Source organism: Pinus tabuliformis, chromosome 7 (assembly GCF_031772625.1).
Source record: "Pinus tabuliformis cultivar Carrire ecotype Pingquan chromosome 7, CPIR1, whole genome shotgun sequence".
In the NCBI taxonomy this organism is placed as follows: domain Eukaryota; kingdom Viridiplantae; phylum Streptophyta; class Pinopsida; order Pinales; family Pinaceae; genus Pinus; species Pinus tabuliformis.
This window is the reverse complement of record NC_142293.1, coordinates 633,783,744-633,804,839: the sequence shown is the minus strand read 5'-3', so window position 1 is coordinate 633,804,839 and position 21,096 is coordinate 633,783,744. Positions and strand designations below refer to the sequence as shown.

Sequence of the window (21,096 nt, the reverse complement as noted above, 5' to 3'; positions counted from 1 at the left end):
TGCTCAATGACAGATCCCATGGTTTAAAGATGTTGGAACACATCTCCAGCCTAAAATTTATTCTGCAAAAATTGGGGGTACAATCGGCCCTGGAAAGTGCTCTAATACCACTTGTGATGCTCTTGAACTCGAGAAATTCCAGAATACCAGAAATGAGAAGAAATATAGCCCAGAACACAAAATAAAATGATAAAAACAACAAGTATTTTATTATTCAAAAATAGATTCAATGTTCACTTGCCTCCTCAAGGGAGCAACCTCCAGCAGAGAAGAGCTTGATTACAATAAGACTCGATGATCTTTCCTTTACTAACTAAGACTATTTATAGCTAAATGACATCCAAAACTCTAACTTCTAGTGGTCCCTTCAATAACAAAAATTAACCACTTTATTTATTAACTATGGCCCATTTACAACTAACTATGGTCCATTTTCTCTAATGCAGGTCAATTGCTTACGATTATTAATGCGGGATTTATTTACTGTCTAAGGACTATGACTCGGCCTATTAGGCTTATTATGTAAATAAAGGGGTTCGTGTTAGGCCCTAACACAGATATTATCAACATCAGTTTGACCTTCCTTCGTCGTCGGGGAAAGCCTCTCCTTCACTAGTTTGTCTAAGGAGGGCAAGGCCAATGGATTTTGAGATGAAGTAAAATAAAAAAAGAAAATTAGAGAAAGTCGTAACTTCTGAAACTTATGAAAACCCTAAGAAATTAATAATACATTGCATGTCTTTCTCCAATCTCTAGGATGAAAATTGGGAAACCAAACTCAATGCTAGATAACCCCAATAATATTTTTGTAGACCCTCACAAATGGGATCAATCCTAGGGCTGGCTGAAACTAGAGGACCCAAACAATTCTCAATTGGAGCATGGGTTAAGGCCTCTAAAACGCTAGATGACTGCCATATCAAAGTATTAACTTTTCTTTCTAAAGATCTGGTATCCCTGAAAACTGAGGCATGGTGATTCTTTCAATCTAAATTGCAAATGTGGATGGATAAAATCCTTCTACTAGACCAAATTTTTTGAAAACTCCCTCCTCCAATACATAATCCACCAACTCCTCCTCCTTCATGTGGGTTCGATAGTAAGAAACCAACATCTCATCTAAAAAAAAATATTTGATGAGTAGTTGTGTGTCTTCAAATGGTTTATCAGAGCAACGATCTTTATTCTTAAAAAATATGCATCATGTGAATAAAAATATCATGGTTACCTTTTAATCTTATTTTTCATTTTGACAAGGATATCAGAGCCTGGCATCGTCTAGAGCCCATTGACTCTTCGTCAAAACTAGTTATAAACTCCACTCCCCTTTCTCCACCTGCAATGTTTCCATGGGCCTATAAGATTTCTCCATAATTATTGAATTTCTCTCCTATGGTAGAGATGTTGTGACGTCATCTTTAACATTTTAACTCCATAAAAAAAATTAAAAAAATAATTATAACTATAATTATAATTATTAATTAAACCAATGTAGATTCATCTTAACTTTAGATCTACCAAGCGCCAAGACAGAGGAATCAAATCTTTCTTAAGGTGCAAATCTCTCTTAATTTAGAGTGAAAATATATTTGATCCCTCTCGGTCTGAGGTTAAAATGGATCTAGACTGGACATATACAATGAAAAAAAAATAAAAATTGTGAAAAGAAATTAGCTTACAAATTCAAATACCTTTCTTTTTGAAAAATATTAAAACATTTATAACCTTTGATAACTTAAAAAAAAATGAAAATATTTATTATATTCAAATAGTATTTTGTTTAGATTATGGTAAAAGTTTTGGGGCCTTCTCATTTGGAATTTCATTTTCCCACTCAAATTTAAGAGGGTATGGCCAAGGAGGATTGATAGGAAAACCAGGTTGATAACATTCTGTTAACAAAAAATTAGATTAGCAAAGTTGCAAAACGGGATCCTTAACACTCTCTCCTCTATACATATAGTGCATTGGATAGTGTGAATTAGGAAAAGATGATGAAGCGATGAGAATTGACTAAATAATTTTGATGGAATCTATTGTGTAATTTATTTTATGGTTGGGGTAAATGAACAAGAGAGGTGATGTGAGAAGATCAAGAAGACTCGAGTCAGTCCTTCTCAGTACATTATCAAAGGACGAGCTATGCATGTCCTCAAGTAGAAAATGTGCAATGGAGTTGCTAATAAGGGAAGATACAATTCCCAGGGTCAGATCGAAACTCAATGTCAGCAAATTGAGTTTCTATCTAGCTTCAATGATATAGACAATGGTCAACCACCTAACAACGAAGGGGATCTAGATGGAAAGACAATGTCCTAGCCAATGTTACTTATGATATAATGATAAATCATTCATGTGCTCAAAGGGCTTCGTCATGTAGTCAAGCAGAGGGTTATTCTAACAAGAATGTTTTATGGATTTGTGGTGTTGAACACATTTCAAAAATTGGTGGGATCAAACTAGCTAAAAGGCCTACTTCTACAAGATCAGTGGCATAGGGTGAAGGAAGTTCAATCAATTTGGGAGGATGTATAAATTTATAGATCCAAAAATTTAGGTCGAATGGGAAAGGATGTAATAGACTAGAGAAAAGAATTCAATGAAAAAAGAATTTGAAGCGAATGCATAAAATAGGAAGAAACTAAATGATATCTCATTAGAAAGGCACCACTTGTTCTAACCATACATTTAAAGAGATTTTCCCAAGACATTTGAGGGTGCTTAAGCAAGTTAAGTGGTCATGTTACCTTTCAAGTGAGGCTTGACCTTAGGTAATTTCCAACCCTTCGAAGTATGCTTATTATATTTTTCTTTCTTTCATGATTTCTAAGACACATTCATCCCTTTCATTATTCTTTATTTGCTTATTCATTTATTTCCTTAACCATAGGAAATTAAATTTGGTTACATGTCAACTTTAGGAGTGTATGGTATCTCATTAAATGCTAACTTGTCATATCTAACATCTTTGCAGAATGTTGGAAATCCACTACCCATTGGAAATCCATTGCCCATTGTCTTTTAAACTGTTTGTAACTTTCAAATATGATTACTTCCTTTCCACAAAAGGAATTTTAATTTTAATTATCATAGTGTATTCATATATACAATTTGTTATCAACGTAAAGGATCCTATAGTTGCGAAAATTCTTATTTATGAATGTAGCTGATAGCATGAAACAATAGGAAGCTTCTGGGTGAAAAGATAGAATGAAAGTGATATGAGAAGTACAACTATGTTTGCCTAATATTTCAAGTGTGAAGAAGACATAATTTGTTTTAGCTATTTTTTGGGGCCATAGGAAAATATTGGGTAATTTTATCATAGGGATAACAAAAATACATGAGCAGAATACCATGACTAGTATCTCCATAATCCATCCCTGTTAGGTCAAAGTTTGAAGAGAGTAAGAGGTACAATTATGAAAAAAGGTTGGTTGATTGTGAAATCAATGTGGAGCCAAAAAATAAAAAAATATATGAATCTATTGTTGTTATAGGCACTATGGTGTCTCTCTATCAACAATTATAACCAAGAAACATCAGTACTATAGTGCAGCAGAAACATCAACATAAACCACGCATTTTCTCTTTCTATCATTTAAAAAATTTATTGAAGGTCTTCACAGTAGTTTTAAATTTGTTGAATATGTAAGAGGATTGGAATTTCTCTTTAGTGGAAGACTGCCTTCAATATTGGATTATATATAGCATGGATTTTGGTCATCTTCCATTATAAATAATGTGGAATATTTGGAGGAATCACAATTCATTAATATTTGAGAACATTAATCCTAATATTAGGAGTTGGTGCATTAGGATTGTAGTATTTTACATAGAAGCAGGGTTTGGAGGCAAATTATCATCGGTGAGACATATTGCTTCTTTTTCTTTCTCATATAATATTCCATGTGAGTTTTTTTATGGAGCCGCAAAGGAGGTGATGTGTGGATGCGGTGCATACATATCCTTTTTACTGGTTGAAATGTATTATTTTAGTTGGAATGGTGGCAAGGGGTCTAATACCCACAAAAGAGTTCTTTCTCTTTCGGGATTATTATATTGTGCTTGAAGGTTTGATATTGAGATGCTGGAGGTATACGGTGACTCCTATATGGGGGTGGATTGGGAAACAAAAAATACATCTTTTGTTGCACCTCTTTTATACAAATGGATGAGTAGGATCCGGGTGATTATTAAAGAATTCAAGGAAGTGACTTTTTCACATACACACCGGGAATTAAACACTGTTTCTCACAAGTTGTCAAAATATGGTCTCAAGCTGCCATTTGATGAGATATACTATATATACTTTGTAAAGAAAAATATACAATGAAAATGTTAATTCTCCTATATATGATTCATTCAATGCTTCACATTCGATGATTTCATCCTAGAGGTGGTTTTTGTTGACATGGTTTATGATATCGTTTTATGCACTTCTTTACATCTAGTAGGATAGTCTTTGAGGGACATTAACACAGGGAGGATAATGATCTCTCTTGGATCAGTTTTATGCTTTGGGGCTTCTAGTTTTATGGATATATTTATCTTCTAGATAATGTACATGTTTTTATGTTAGGTTTGCAACTCATAATATCTTAGCATATCTCATTTGTTGGCCTTAGATACTATCTTTATAACTCTCTAATATTAGATCAGATTTTATGACGATTTTTGTAGATTTTGAAATGTAATTATTGTCTAATACATACATTGATACTTGTATGGTGACATATTGACATATGGACTATGTAAAAAATGAGTTATTCCACCGAGAGACGCTTTGAAACTCGGTATGATTGAGATGTTGTAATGTAATGTTTAACATTTGACTAAGTCAAATTACATAAAAATAAAAATAAAATTAAATGAAAACATTAATGCAATGTAATGTAAATAAAAATAAAAATAACCGTATAAAAATAAAATAAAAATGAAAATAAAAATGGCCCATGGTATTACTCCATGGCATTGACCCATGGTATGGAATTCATGTGGAATATATCTTATTTCAAGGGGGGAAACTAAACCAACCTAGATCCATTTTAAATCAAGACTTACCAAGGGTCAAGAGGGATCAAATCTATTGATTTGGTAGATTGGAAGTTAAAATGAATCTAATATTGTGGGTTATTTATAGTTGAAAAAACAAAATTGTAAAAAATACATGAACAATATCCTTTTGAGATCATTTTAATGTCCAGCCACCTTAAAATGCCATACTCTACCCCTAAGTCTGAACCCCTCTTGGTCAATACACCCAAATAAGGTCCACTTGTTATACCTAGTTTAACAACAGCCATAGGGTACCCTCAGAATTCAATTTATCCTTTATTGTGATTTAAACTAAGGTCCTTGTGGACTATATAGGAAGCACATGCATATGCGGTTCAAAGCCTAGAACACGGGGATTTCATCTAAAGTAGGTACAGAAAATCCTCATGTGACCCAAATATTCTATTTGCGTTAAAATTCATCTCTTATCAGCATCTGCGACAAGAAGATAGAAAGAAGGTTCATTACAAAGTAACCCTAATCCTTCATTTAAATGGAAGCTTCATTACACAATAACCCTAATCTGTCATCTAAAATGGAAGCTTCATTGCACAATAACCCTAATCATTCATCTAAAATGGAAGCTCCATTGCACAGTAACCTCGACCCTTTATCCTTTTATTTTTCCTTATGGAATTCCATGGTGCCCCCTTCCATGAAGCCCCAGTTTCATTCACCATCGTTGCATTGAGACCCCAAAGGCCCTAGTTTGGACCCCTCTCAGTATCCCCGAACGATGTCGATTGAAATGGTTGTGAGGAACATTCTGAAGAATCTACCCCGAATGGGTATTGAAAATGCATTGAATGAGTTGCAGCTTGGGGTTTTAGTCTAGTTTGTGGAGGATGTGCTGAAATTGTCCTATGGGGCTAGCATAGATGCCATAAATTTTTTTCATTGGGCTGACTTGAAACTTGGTAGGAAGCATAACCCCCTTGCATTTTGTTTTCTTGTTGATTTGCTCGGCAAAGGAAAATTGTTTGAGGTGACGTGGGATTGCATCAAGGTAATGAAGAATGAGGGGATCCTGTCCATGGAAACATTCTCCTCTGTGTTTGGGAATTATGTGCAGGCTAGTAAGGTTGAGGAAGTGAGGATGGCACTAGAGGTGATGGAGCATCTAAAGCTAAATTTGAGAGAGTTGGAGAATCTACGAGTGTAGGAAACAATGGAGGGAGATAATCAAAACAGGTATACAAATTCCCATCAAGAACATATGAGAGAGAAGGATCTTGGTTTGTACATGTATAGTTTGGTTGGTTGTTTCAAGTCTTTGGATAATAATACTCATATGTATCTCTTATATATTGTCCATTTCTTGCCATAGAAGATGTGTGTCGTTTTCTTATCATACGCTTTGCGTTGAGATAAGTGTTTATTTCTCATCTTTTTGAACTTATTGTATCATATAATCTAAATATCTCTTCAGACATCATGTGACATATACCACATTATTTATAACTAACACTCTCCACCAACTTAACTCTCATTAGCCTCCACAACTGATTAGCGTTATAGAATTGCAATATAGAAATCTAGTTGCACATGCGATGGTGATCATTGTCTTGGATCCATGAGATGATGGACATTAGCATGATGGAACAATTTGATGCAATTGAAATGGACAACTGATGTAATTGGATTTGGAGAATTTGTGGCTTGCCTTTGGCTCTGAAATATTTGTATGTTGTTTTGAAAAGTTACATATAACAATTGGGAAGACGACATGGGTGATTAGAAAAACGATTTCATATGTTGTTTTGAAAAGTTACATATAACAATTGAGAAGATGACATCAGCGATTAGAAAAACAATGTTGTTTTAAAAAGTTACATATAACAATTGAGAAGATGATATCGGTGATTAGAAAAATGATTTCATATGTTGTTTTGAAAAGTTACATATAACAATTGAGAAGATGACATCAGTGATTACAAAATCGATTTCATCCTTGATATTCTTTCAAATGAAAGTGTTCAACCTGTTTTTGAAATTTCTTGATTCAATTCCACCAAATATATGGTGTAAAGATGGTGCTTGTGCCACCCTCAAAACATAAAAAAAAGATTTCATTGCCAAGAAAAAACTAACCAAGAAATTAGTGCAACTGCAGGAATACACAATACAAGACAATTGCCAATCTCTCCAACATGGACTTGATAATGCCTCTCAATCATGGATCATGAGGAGGAAATACTTATAGCTCGTGCCCATTTCAAAGATTTTTGGACAACACTCAGTAGTAAATAATGCATGATTTTCTAGTAGATTACGTCAGTAGTTAAAGGAAGTTAGTTTGAAAACCTCATTAATGAGCTTGAAAAGGTCTTGAGTCTTAGCTAGATGCTCATAATCAAAACATTGTCACTTTGAAAGCTGCAAAACAAGGGGCCATGATAATGAAAACATTGTCACTTTGAAATATGGAAAAGAAGGGCCTATGATGACATCGAATAAAGGATATTCTCTCAATAGTCAATGGCTCTTGATTTGAAGAGGCATCGATGTATCTGGCCATGATGAGTAATAGGAAGTGTTTGCATGATCTGGCCTTTCTCCGAAACACACTGCAAATCCTTTACCAACATAATAACAAGAAGGATCCTTATGGACTTTGGGAGTTTATGAGGACAAATGGTATTGTCCCTCATTTTCCCACTAATAATAAAATGATTGGTGTGTCTTGCAGCGAAATTCTGATCCAAATAGATTTCTTTGATTGTCTGTTGGATGAGATGGTTTTTAATGGCGTCTTTCCTGATTTTAAGACTTACAATACCATTTTTGAAGGTCTTTATCACTTCCCGCAAGGTGGAGGAGGCATCAAGCATTTTTCGAGAAATGACTAAGAATGAATTTTGTCCTCTCTATGATAATTATGTTATGGCAATAAAAATGTATCTTGAAGCAGATGATCCAGAGATGGCTGTAACGATGTGGAAACACATTATACAGAAGGCCATTTTCCCAAAATCAGATTGTGCTGCTATATTAATTGATTGGTTTTGTGACCCAGGAAGAGCATTAGAAGCAGTAAAGTATTCTATGGATGTAATTTCCAGAGGAGTGAAATTACATGTTGAAATTATGAAAAAGTTTAAGAAGGTGTGACTCAAGTAGGTAAGCAAGATGCATATGCACAACTTGAAAAGAAAAAAATGAAAAGTATTTAAAGTCAGACCAAGGAATCACTATTTAGTTTTTTCAAGTCAGTCCCCTTAAGGGGGGAGTTGCTTGCCTTCGAGCTAAGCCAATGTTCACAATGTTTTTTTCTATCTATTATTGTGATGATGTGTTTATCAGTGAATTTCAGAAACCTCGACAACATTGACTGTGGCAATATAGATGAAGCTCAACAATGGAATAAGCTGCTCTCAGTTTTGCCTGAAGATTGGTTCCTTTTTTGGTAGCTATTTGTGTTATACAATGTTTAACTCTATGTCTTAGGGCATCATTTATCTCAATTAAAAAACATCTTGGACTTGTTTGCAATTCATTTTCTCCTTTTTATTCTTTGCCATTTTATTGATTTCAGTTTGTAACTCTTGTATGTTAAACTAAATATTAGAAGGAGGTTAATTTCTTAAGGAAGAGTACAGATATTCTGGTTTTTTAATGTGTGCAAGTGTGTCTTGAAGTTTCTAGTGATAGATGCAACTCCTCCTATTATTTCCTCAACCATTTCCTTAATGAGAAGACTGCTGAAGAAAAAATGTAGTTTATATCTTGGTTCCATCTCTCCTCCAAAAAATGTAGTTTACATGCGTGCAAATCTCCTCCAACAGTATCATAATATAGGCTATAGATCTTTCTTGAATTCCACAATTTCACTGTTTGTATCTTTTTGTAAATTATGGGCTTGAATATCATTCCTAGGCTCAAATCCACAACTATTCATTATAGGCTCTTCCTTCATCTTGTTTTCCCTAACCTATTTGCATTGCCTTTTCTATAGGGCTCATTCTTTTTCTGTCGATAATTCTAATAAACTTTTCTATAAAGGTGAAAGAATAGATTCACCAAGAATTTGATATGATACCACATTCTTCTTGGAATGTGCTTTACAAGGTAGTTAAAAGCACACTTTGTGAATAAAGGCTCTCAAAATGAGATTCATTTCACGAGACTAATAAAATGAGAATAGGAAGGGATGTATCATTTCACATTAATCAATATTGTTCTTTCTTCCGTAGGAAACTTTCCTCTTGGTCTTGATTTAGAATCATAGATCCTTTGAGAGAGGTGAGATAAGAGTTTTGATGGCTACCTCCATCCCCTCCTAGATAAAAGCCTTTCAAATTATCATCTTGGCATTGAATGCCTCTTCTTTCTCATTAGCCAATTCCACTTAAGCCTTCTTGTAGTTCTCATATCCGGTATCACTATTTATTGCCAATTGAAAGCTTGTTTTATAAATCAAGAGCAAGTGCAATTTTTGCCTTCAAAATGTTTTGTTGCTATAAATATTAATGCCATTTCGATTATTTATTAATTTCTTTTTGTTTTTCAATTTTGGAACCTTAGTGGTACCAAATCCACTATGTGCATTATGTAGTTTGAGGAATTAAGTGATACAATTTCTTTTGCAGCCATTTGCAGATGTAGAGGGTGCTAATCAACACGCTATGATTGAACTTCTAAAAGAACATGGTGTCAAATCTTTGGTAAGTTTGTTGATGCAGTGCAAAAAAAATTTAAGTAAATATTTATTATTGACAACTTCACCCTTGATATGTGTTATGATTATCAGTTAAGGTCTTCCATCCTCTCTCTTTCTCTCTATTGTTTATCATCAACATAAATTTATTCTATTTGACATCTAATGGAAAAATTGCCCAAGATTAGTTTGAAATTCATAAAGGAGTGTGGCATTAGAGGATTAATCCTACATTCATAAATCTAACCAACATGAACCTTTTTGGGGTGGCTTTGATCTTGTTGTAGTGGCTACAACCAGCCTCCAAAATTTTCCCTTAGCTTCATTTTGGAGGCTCCCTACCAACCTTCCTTAGCAGCATGTCTTGCCTTGTCAAGTAAACAAGCTTCAATGATATTCTAATAGACTGCCAACCTGTGCATGAGAGCTTGTTGCATCTCCATCACAGGCTGTTTATCTAGACTTGGTCCAGCTATAGGCTAACCATCTCCCTCAAGAAATTGCAAAATTCTGGAAGGGAACCATCCTTCCCTCTAGAAATTGCACAATTCTGTCTAGTAGCCTGCTGGGCTCTAGAATTGCGCAAATTTGCCTATCAAGATTCACTAAGAAAATTGAGCAATTCCTCCCAAAAGGACTACTCAGCCCAGGAATTGTGCAATTCTAGGCAGCAGTTAATTGCTTAGCCCATAAATTGCACAATCCTTCTCGACAGTCAGCCCAACTCCCTCCCAAAAATGCGCAAACTTTCCCCTCAGCTGAGTAGACTGTTGCATGTGCCATTGAGTTGACAGGTTCCACCCGGGACCAGGAAAACTTGACTTGCATGCATGGGCTTCTTTTTCATGGAATAGAAAAAAGAAACATGTGAAAAGCATCCCTAGATTTTAGGGAGATATTTTTACCAGATGGAGGTTACATGCAAAGATCGTTTTAGAATCTTTCATCCAAGTATCACTTTTTCCTAGATTTGTAGCATGCGCGTCTTGAGCCTCAAAATTATTTATTCGATGCTTCAGAGCTCACTTATTCACATCGATCTTGGAGCTCTGACATCCCACAACACATCCACGAGTCTTCGACACATCTAGCTCAGCTATTCAAGGGTAGGTTGTCTTAACTTGTCTTTTGCAGCATTTTTGTTGCTTTTTGTGTTTTGGCTTGTGCGAGTGATGTTTGCTTGATTTCGGTGCATGATTGTTGTTGTTTACATGCACAATACATTGTACTAGTAGCATTTTAGTTTTCGTTAGCATCTCACTGTTGTCCCATGCATGAAACTATTTTGCACGAACGGTCGCCAATTTGGAAACTTGCCTTACTCACATGCAGGTTGTTCCATTTTCTGAATCTTTGATTCACTGTTTTCATGCACGATCATTCACTCTTTCTTACACTTAGTATCACCATGCAATGAAATTCACATTTGTTTTCAGTTGCCCTCTGGTAGGTCTGGGACAGCCTTGGCCCGGACTCTGGTTCACCAAGACAACATTGCACAATCCTGAGATGGAAGGCTTTATCTTCATCTCAAAAAATGCACATTTTGACCCAGTGACTATCCTCAAGTCTTACATTGCACAATTCTAAGGGACAATGACTACTGGCCCAGAAAATTGCGCAATGCAGTCACTGGGCCTACAACCACTTCTAGTTCAAATTGTGCATTGTGCAGTTCTAGCAGCCAGCAGGCCAACCTCGATTGCGCATTGCGCAAATCCAGTAGCTAGCCAACCTCTCCAGACAACCCAAAATTCCTTTTGTGCAGTTCTCGCAGCTAGTCTCTGAGCCTCCCAGGAAAAATTGTGCAGTCCTTTCCAGTCAATCCCCAGGTATGTTGCATGTCATTCCTCGGTTTGCTTTGGTTTTAGCTGACAGATTTCTTGCCATGTATGTTGCTTTGTCTCCAGATCTAGTAGGTGTTCATTTGCCTCATACTAGTTCAGAATCAATTGCCTCCAAGAGAGCAGCATAAAAGGACACTGACGAAAGTGTGACAAGAGAAATAGTTGAGCAAGTGTCTACAAGTCTGTCGATCTATGAAAACACCAAGTTGATTGTAGACAAAAACATCAAGTTGAAATGGAAAGAGGTCAATGATGCATTTGCAGGCACATTTGGGGAAGATCTCGAAGACCGCCAAGTCTATGTGAACATCCATAAGTCCAGCTTGTACCGGATTGCATGCAGGTATCTTGTGCTCCCATGTGTAAACATGATACATTGGATCATTTCATATAATGATCCTAAGATGATGACATTCAGCAGTGTCAGTGGGACAGATATTTCTACCTTCAGGGCATAAGATTATGATGATATGTATCAGATGTCAAGGCCATAAAAAAGGACCATTTCCCTCTACCTTTCATTGACAAAGTATTAGATGGTCTGGCAGGAAATAAGTTCTTTTGTTTCCTAGATGGATTCAGTGTTTACAATTAGATCCAGATCAGCCCAGAGGACCAAGATAAAAACCACCTTCACCTATCCCTGGGGTACCTTTGATTATAGGGTCCTTCCTTTTTGGTTATGCAATGCCCCTGCCACTTTTTAGAGCGAAATCCTGAGCATCTTTGCAGAGTTAGTCCATGAATCTATGGAAATTTATATGGATGATTTCACCCCCTATGGGTGTGATTTCTTGTAGGCTCTATATAACTTGGGAAAGGTATTAAACAAATGCATTGAAATGAACCTATTCCTTAATACTGAGAAGTGTGAGTTCTTGATGACTGCATGGATTGTTCTAGGTCACTCAATATCCTAGGAAGGACTGCAAGTAGACCCAAATAAGATAGCTATGATAAAGAGGGTCTCTACTCCTCAGAAGCTGAAGGATGTTAGAAGTTTCTTAGGCTTAGTTGGATACTATAAGAGATTCATAAAGGACTTCAGCAAGGTAGCCTTGCCTTTGTTTGGAATGTTGGCCAAGGACTCCGAATTTTTATGGTCAGAAAGGTGCCAAGAGGCCCTAAAAACCTTAAAGGACAAGTTGACTACTGTACCTATACTTCGAGGCCCAAATGCTAATGCCTCTGACAAAGCTATAGGAGCAACTCTGGTCCAGATAGATGACAAGATACCTTATGCCATTTACTTCATCAGCAAAAATCTATCCAATGCTGAATTGAACTACATTGTGACTGAAAAGGAGCTCCTAGTTGTAGTCCATTCCTTGAATAAATTTAGACATTAAATTACTGGTTACCAGACCTTTGTACATACTGACCGTGATACTATTAAATATTTGATGAACAAGCCTGATGCGAATTCCCAAATTATTAGATGATTTCTTTAGTTACAACAATTTTATATAACTATCATCGATAAGCCTCGCAGGGAAAATGTAGTTGCATACTTTTTGTGTGGATTGGCTTTGCCTTTAGGTGAGGAAGGAATGGTTGATGATCAACTTCTAAATGAGAATTTATCCGCCATTTCAGTTCTCTCTCTATGGTTTTCTGACATAGCCAACCACTTAGTAGCTGCACAGTTCCCTCCAAATCTATCCTCCAAGGAAAAGAGAAGAATTATAAGTAAAAGCGCCCCATTCACTTGGATTTGGGGCAATCTCTTCATTATGGGTCTAGATCAAATTTTGACAAGATGTGTCATGGAGGAGGAAGTTTTTGACATCCTTATTGCCTATCATGATGGGCCTTGTGGAGGCCACTTTGCAGCCAAAATGACAGCCTTCAAGGTACTACAAGATGGCTATTATTGGCCCACTCTCCACCAAGATGCAAGAAGATATACCAGCTAATTTGATCGATGCCAAATAATGGGGAAACCTATTCCAAGGGATGAAATGCCTTTGCAACAAAAAGTGACTTTTGAGCCATTTGACAAGTGGGGCATCGACTTCATTAGGCCCATTGATCATCCGTCAGAATAGAAAAAGTACATCTTTGTGTGCACCTACTACTTAACAAAGTGGGATGAAACCAAAGCTATCAAGGCAGGCACAAAGGAGAAAGTGGTTGAGTTCTTGAGAGAGAATTTGTTTTACAAGTTTGGATACCCTAGAGAGCTAGTCACTGATCATGACACTCAATTCACCTCACACATGATTGAGAATTTATTAATCCAACATAACCTCAAGAATAGGAAGTCCACTCCCTACCAACCTCAGGCCAATGGACAAGTAGAAGTTACCAACAAAGCATTGGAAAGAATTTTGACCAAGGTGGTGAGCAACACCAGGAAGGATTGGGCTGACATACTAGTGGAGGCCACTTGGGCCTACAATACAACTTGGAAGACAACCACTGGATTAACCCATTATGATTTGGTCTATGGAAAGAAGGTTCTTCTCTCCATTGAGTTTGAGTACAACACTTTAAGGATGACAGCACAGTTGGATCTAGATGTTACAAGGGCATAGTGAAAGAGGCTGCTCCAACACAATGGGTTAGATGAATTCAATATGCAAGCTCTCCTGCACACAGAGGTGACTCAAGTATAAAGAAAGGTTTGGCATGACTAAAATATCACAGACAAATTATTTCATGAAGGTGATTGGGCTCTGCTATATGACTCCATATTCAAGGATTTTAAAGGCAAGTTAATGACCATATGGTTGGGCCCATATGTGATAGAAAAGTGCCATGAAGGCGAGGTTGTTCAGATAAGAACCATTGATGAAGAAGGTACCCCCTTTCTTGTCAATGGGTATAGATTGAAAGCCTACAAAAATCTTTTGTCAAAGGAGGAGTTCATCAGTAGTATCAGTAAGGAAGTAATGGTGATTGAAGGATTCTTGGCTTCCATCTCATCAAATTCTTGAATACTATTGAATATTTGAGAAAAAATAAAGAAAAAACAATAAGATACCTACGTGAAAACCTCCATGAGGAACCTAAGGTCCACTTTTGTGCTAAAAACCTCCTTGATGCAGCCCAAGAGTTAAGAAAAAAGTAAAAAAGAGAAAAATAAAAGACCCCTGGGTGAAAACATCCTTTGAGGCACCTAGGGTAGGAAACCAAGATGAAAACCTCCTTTGAGGCAAGCTGGTTGTCTTTCAAAAAAAAAAACACAAAAATAATGGCAGGGACCTTAAACCTGCCCACTCATAATAGTTCTGGTTTTTGCAGGTTTTCAAGAAAATAATGGACACAAAGATCAGAGGGAAGCAAGCCATGCAAAAACCCATTTTTTCCTTCAGTCATTTCATATCCTCCATGATCCCCATGTTTCATTCATCCATACTCATTCCCAACCATAAAAAATCCAATTTTCAAGTAGTTCTCTGACTTCTACAGGATTTCCTGTAGTTACTTCAGGAATTTCCTGTCGTACTACAGGAAGTCCTCAAAATCTATAGGAAAGAAATTCTAATTGAAAAATCATGTTTCAGGCCTATTTTGGTTCGCAAAAGAAGTCCATTAACTTCACCAAATCTCAGCCAACACCATTTCATGACTATGTCACCCTCCGTGTCCATCAAGAAATCCACTTAGAAAAAAAAAACAAAAAAAAAGAAAAAGAAAAAGAAAGGAAACAAAGAAAAATAAACGGGCCACACCACCAGTAGCCTACCTCACTTACCACTCCATGGCCACACCTTCCACTCCCTTCAATATTTATTCACCCTCCAAGCAAAAGAAATACCACATAAATTGAAAAAAGGGCAGCTACGGGATTTCCTGTAGTACTACACGAAACCTTGTAGCAGCCTATTTTGAAGCAGCATTAGTCTCCAAGCTCAACCTTCAACACCCATGCATTGGAAGAGGAGCAGCACAATTGGAGGCACTATGGAAACTATCCAAAGCTCAACAGCAACATAAGGGGCCAACACCTACACATCACAACAAGAAGACAACCTATCATGAGAATAAAATCAACAAAAAGAGAGAAAAAGAGAAGATGTACCTGAACCATAAACAACACAACAGAGCCACCCTCTAGCATGCATCAAGAAATCAAAGGAAGCCACAGGTATGTCACCTCATTCACACTCTCTCCTATGTACGAATATGATTAAAATTGTTGGAATATGAAAATGTTGGTTTTATAAGTTGAAGGTGGCCAGTTAACTTGGCCACCCTCAGCACGATAACAAAAAGTTAAAGTGTTAGTCAACTGAACACGTGGCAAGGTCACATCAAAGGGGATAAATCAGAAAGGTGGTTGAGTTACATTGTACAGGAGTTGGTGATAATTACGAGAAAGGGTTGCATGATAACTAATAGTGGGACAATGGTCCAAAAGGAGAAATACGTACTCGGCCAACCAACACATCACTCAATGAAATCGACCATAAATAGAGATATTTCCTAACTTTCATGCAAGACATTGTTCATTTTGATATTTTTAGAGCTGGGACCACATAGAGGAGCCATTGAAGGGAAAATATAGTCTCAACCATCCTACAGTGAGCACCTACATGAAAACTACAAGAAACGGTGAGAATTGTCAAAAAATCTAAGAGGGCTTGCATAGGGCCCAAATACTCAAGAATTCTCCTCAATTAAGGCATTTTAGTGAAAGGTAGGTTCCATATCCTTTGTTCTTTCATTTGTAAAGAAAAAAATAAAAGAAATTGTCATTTATTTTAGTAATTGTAGTCTGCATGGAGATAGGCATAATTGTGTGGAGTATTGTGTAGAGTAAAGAGAGAATTGTAGTCATCACCCTCCTAAACTCTAAACCCTCACACACCTAGGAAAGTTCTTAAGTTATAGCCACCAAAACTTCATAAAATTGTCATGATAGAGAGAGAAGACGACAGGGGGTTTCAACAGAAGGGAACCCACTAGAACAACTAAAATGCATCAACATCCTCCTATGGTAGAGATCTTTACAAGGAATCAATGGTTGGGATTCTTCGAGCTACATAGAGGCTATGATGATGATATAGATAGGAAATTTTCAATTTCATTCATACCTCAAGCTAGAGTCAATTCCATTGCTATAGTGAGAGGATTGTCAGTAACAATTTCCCCTAAAAGCATTAGCAAAACTACTACACTTCCTTTAGGTTTACAATGGAGAAAAGAGGATAAAGCTAGCATCACTCTTGCCAAGAAAAACATTTTCTTGGAAAATGAGGAACCAATTGAGGACAAAAATGGGATTAGAATGGAGATCATTCCATATCCTTGGGATGATGTAAACTATCGCATTCTCAAGTATATCTCTTGTGAGGGAAGGCTCAATGTAGTATATGGTTACCAATTTAGTCCTCCATGAGCTGAGATTTGGAGAAGAGTTATCTCATCATAGAAGAATTAGTGTTCCCTACTTTTTGTTGCAATCAATGATAGACATGAGAATCAAGGTACAAGAAGGGAAGCATCAACATCTGGCACATCATGGACTGACTAAGCTCATACTAGAAGATGCCCTAATCCAATTAAAATCCCTATTATGTGGTCAACATTTGCAGACATGAACAGAGAAGATGTAATTCAAGGCGTTGAGTATGAAAGAGACCCTGATTCTAGTGGTGAGGAAGAGGAAGAAGAACCAGAAGAAGAAGAGAAAGAAGAGCTTGAAGAAGAGGAAGAAGAGCCTGAAGAAGAGGATCATGGAGAAGAAGAAGAAGAAGTAGGGGAAGAAGAGGAGACAGAGATAAATGAAATAGAGGAAGAAAAGGATAGTAGGGAATAAGCACAAAAGGATGAATCAAGTCCTAAAATACATAGCAAGGAAGGAGAGGAATCCCCAAGAGTGTCTCCTAAGCCCATAGAGAAGGAGGAAGTTGTTTCCTTAACTGCTCTAAGTACACTTGTAAATCAATAGGAAAGAGGCAAAGGTAGACTGTCCTATTCTTTAGAACAAGGAGGAGCACCAGGATAAAGCAAGGGAGACCTCAAACACCTAACAAGACTCCTATAATCATTGAATAATTGCCAAGAGAACAAGAAAAGCTAATCATTCTAGGAATGAGAGGTGAAGAGGGAACATCAAAACAGGCACCCCTAAGGTCACCAATCACTTATGTTAGTAGGCTTGCCACCAGGTCAACCTCAAAAAAAAAAATTAAAGAACCTTTGATCCCTTTTCAAAAAGGGAAAGGAATCCTACAGGAAACACAGATAGTCCTACAGAAAACTCTGTCAAAACTACAGGAAACACAGAAAAAAGAGTAGGAAGGATAGCAAGGATAAAGGGAAGGAAAGGAAGCAGCAACACAAGTACAGGGGGAGACAAATACTCCAAAGACAGTAAAGGGAGAGTCCCAAAAGTTGCAAGAACCTAGCCGACAACCAAATCTCATATCCTATTACAAATTCATTGAGGGAGGCAGAATAATACCACAAAAATTTGCCATCCCTCTCTTCCTTGAGCTTGAAAAGGAGAGATCAAGGACACATTGTTGGCTGCAAATTGCTAAATCAAAAGTGTAAAGGATGTGGACCATATGGAAGAGAAGCTGCTAGAGATGGTAAATGAGTTGAATGAGATAAGAGATAGGGAAAGAGTGATGAAATATCAACTAGAGGCTGAGAACACATGGCTGAGGAGGAAAATAAAAGAAAAAGAGAGTCAATTGGGAACTATGGAAAATCTCTCCATGGAGGCACTCTAGTGGAGGATGCTAGAAAAATCATATGCCTTTTACCTCAAAGAACAATGGTTGTAGTTTAAGAAAAATACCTTAGCACAATAAGGGACTATGCCTTTCCAAGACTATAGGAAGTTCATTGAACTCTCTGACCAAAGCACCCTTGAATACAGGGCCAAGATATCTGAATTCTACTTAAATAACCTGGCCTTAACAGACTTGAATGTGTGGGACCCCAATCCAAAGCTGGGGGACTTATAACTGATGGCCTTGACATCACGGATGAGTCATGAGGAGGCCAGGGCTAAGGAAGTAAAACGAGTATTGGAAAGAGAAGAAATAGAGCCCCTTTACATCTGAGCAGAAGAAATGAACTCCATGGATGTCATTAGCACCCAGAACCTCGTCGCTAATGATCCCAAACTTGCACCAAGATACCAAGCTATACAAGAGCAAGCAATTACTCATTTTGAGGATACTTTGAGATTTCTAGGGGATGAAAGCTAGCAAGTATGTCAAAGGAGATGGAGCACCTTACCATACAAACTAAAGATCAGGGAGCATCATTCCCATAAAATAATGAGGGATTCACTAGAGATGACCCCACTGTATGTGAAGGCACTCTAGAGACTCAAAGTCAATTGGATTGGCTTGAAACTTAGTGCATCATTTCTCTTGGGTATGTTAGAAGGAAGAAAGGAAGAAGAAGAAAGAAAGCAGTTGGAGGAAATAGATAATCATGGAGGACTTATCCACAAGAGGAGGATACAACAACAAAAGCCTGGAATGTTAGGGAGGCCACTAAAGCAATGAAAGACATGGACATAGATTGAGTTGCTCAAAGGATGAGCAACAATTTTAGTAGGGGGGTGATGATGAGGTTCATCAATGGGTAAATTTTATGGACCTTAATTCCACTCTCCAGCTTATTAAAATCAACTTTTCTTGCCTTTATTTACATGTTTTGTTATATTTTTCTTAGTGAGAAGGGTAAAGATGAGATGTCATGTCTTGTGGTCTAATGTGCATTAATTGCAGGTTTTGGAGCAAATTTTGGCTAATTAAAGTGCAGGAACTCGAAGTAGACAAGCAAGAGGGATTTTAGGAGATTGGATCTCCCTCCTTAACTCCTCACTCACTTGAATATTCCTCCACCAGATCTCATCAACTCGGAGTTACAAGCAGCTGAGCCATTAAGGTCATTGGCAGCCAAGCCAGTGATAGTTGAAGACTAGTTGATCTCGAGTTGGGAGCCAAGCCTCCCTAAATTTAAGGAATTTTTTGGTAGCTTCAGTTGTATAAATAAGAAGGCCTAGAGCCTCATTAGGATTCAACTTTTTTTTTGTAGCCAAGAGGCATTTTCGAGCTAAGACATTGTGACTGATGACTCTTATGTATTTTTGATATTTTAATGAAAATGGGAAGCATTTCCTTGATCCCGTAGTAAGTTGACTCAGTGGGTTGAAGCTCTTGAGTTAGGGCCCAACCCTAGCAACAAAGGTTCCTCTTTTTGCACATGTATTTTTAGATTACATTCATAGTTAGCTGTTGAAGTGACTTTGGTTTTGTTATTATACAAGTATTTGGGTGATTAATTAGTTTTCTTCCATTTTTGGATAGTTAGATCAGTGGTACCATAGTGACAGTGAACACATCAGAAAATCTTGTGATAGTGGCTTTCATCTCATCTTCTTTATAGGATCATGACTTGAGGGTTCCCTTCACACACCCCAAAAATATATTTCTTGTTTAATTATTGCATAATCTATGGTTTCTTGATAAATAGATAATTGCCTTTGAGTTTATTAGAATTATTTTCAATTTTCATTTTGATCTCTTAAGTTTTCCGATGGTTTCAAAGCACTTCCATTAGCTAATAATAACTCTCTTTTACTCCATTCAATAAATATTTTCCATGTATAGATGAATTTGTGCATAAATTATGAAAAGAGTGTATGTTGTTGCAGGAGCTTCTAATTTACAAGGAGACCTTATCTCATTCGCCTCATCCAAGTCCTATCCACCCATGTTGCCAAGGTCCACTAAACCCTAAATCAGAATTCTCATTTTGTAAGCAAAGTTGTCATTTCCATCGAGCAAATCCAACCATCTTGAAGCACCTGACTAAGCCTTGGATAATGTTCACCTACTCCATGCATCATTTCCCCATTGGACACCTTTCCCATGCCTCAATCTACCTTTCCTACCATCTCCTAAGCTTTCAACCTATTTCCTGTGGTAAAATAGGGCATCTTGTAGTTAAACTAAGGCATCCTATAGTACACGAAACCCTGTGGCAATCTATTTTAAGCCCAAATTTAGGAAAAATTGTCATGTGAGCTTAGATGAGGCCTCCACTTGGTTGCCATACCCTTGAGACTAGTCCATACCTTTTCTTCCATACCTTTCTCAGGCTTTTTCTTCCGTTTCTAAATTAGCACATGCATGTAGCAATCATAATACTTCTTAGATCAGATTCCATGCTCAGTTACTCTAGATCATAACATGTTATCACAAGGTTAAGTTAGATTTATTTTGCAAGAAAAATGTGTAAATGTGTAGCTAGATGATTGCATGTCACTTTATAACATCTTCCAATTCAGTCTTTAATTTCCTAGAATAGGAGGAACTCCTTTTTATTGCATTATTAAGGATAATTTCCCTTTTTTTAATTTGGTTGCGAGACTCATTACAACCAATAGAATTATGGTTTGAAAAACCCTAGTGGCCTATCGCCCTAGTTGAAAAGTGACAAGAGTATACCATTGCATCTATTGTGTATGCATCACTGTCACTTCCAAGTTTGTTCGAACCCCAAGTTGATGAAGTAAAGTTGGTAGCCCCAGGAGATGCAACATTCTTGCTACAA

At 37.0% G+C, this 21,096-nt stretch overlaps 1 pseudogene; it reads left to right on the top strand.

Moving 5' to 3' along the window:
• The first annotated feature begins 5,794 nt into the window (after positions 1 to 5,794).
• LOC149249037 (uncharacterized) lies at positions 5,795 to 8,231 on the top strand (annotated as a pseudogene).
• Positions 8,232 to 21,096: the final 12,865 nt, after the last annotated feature.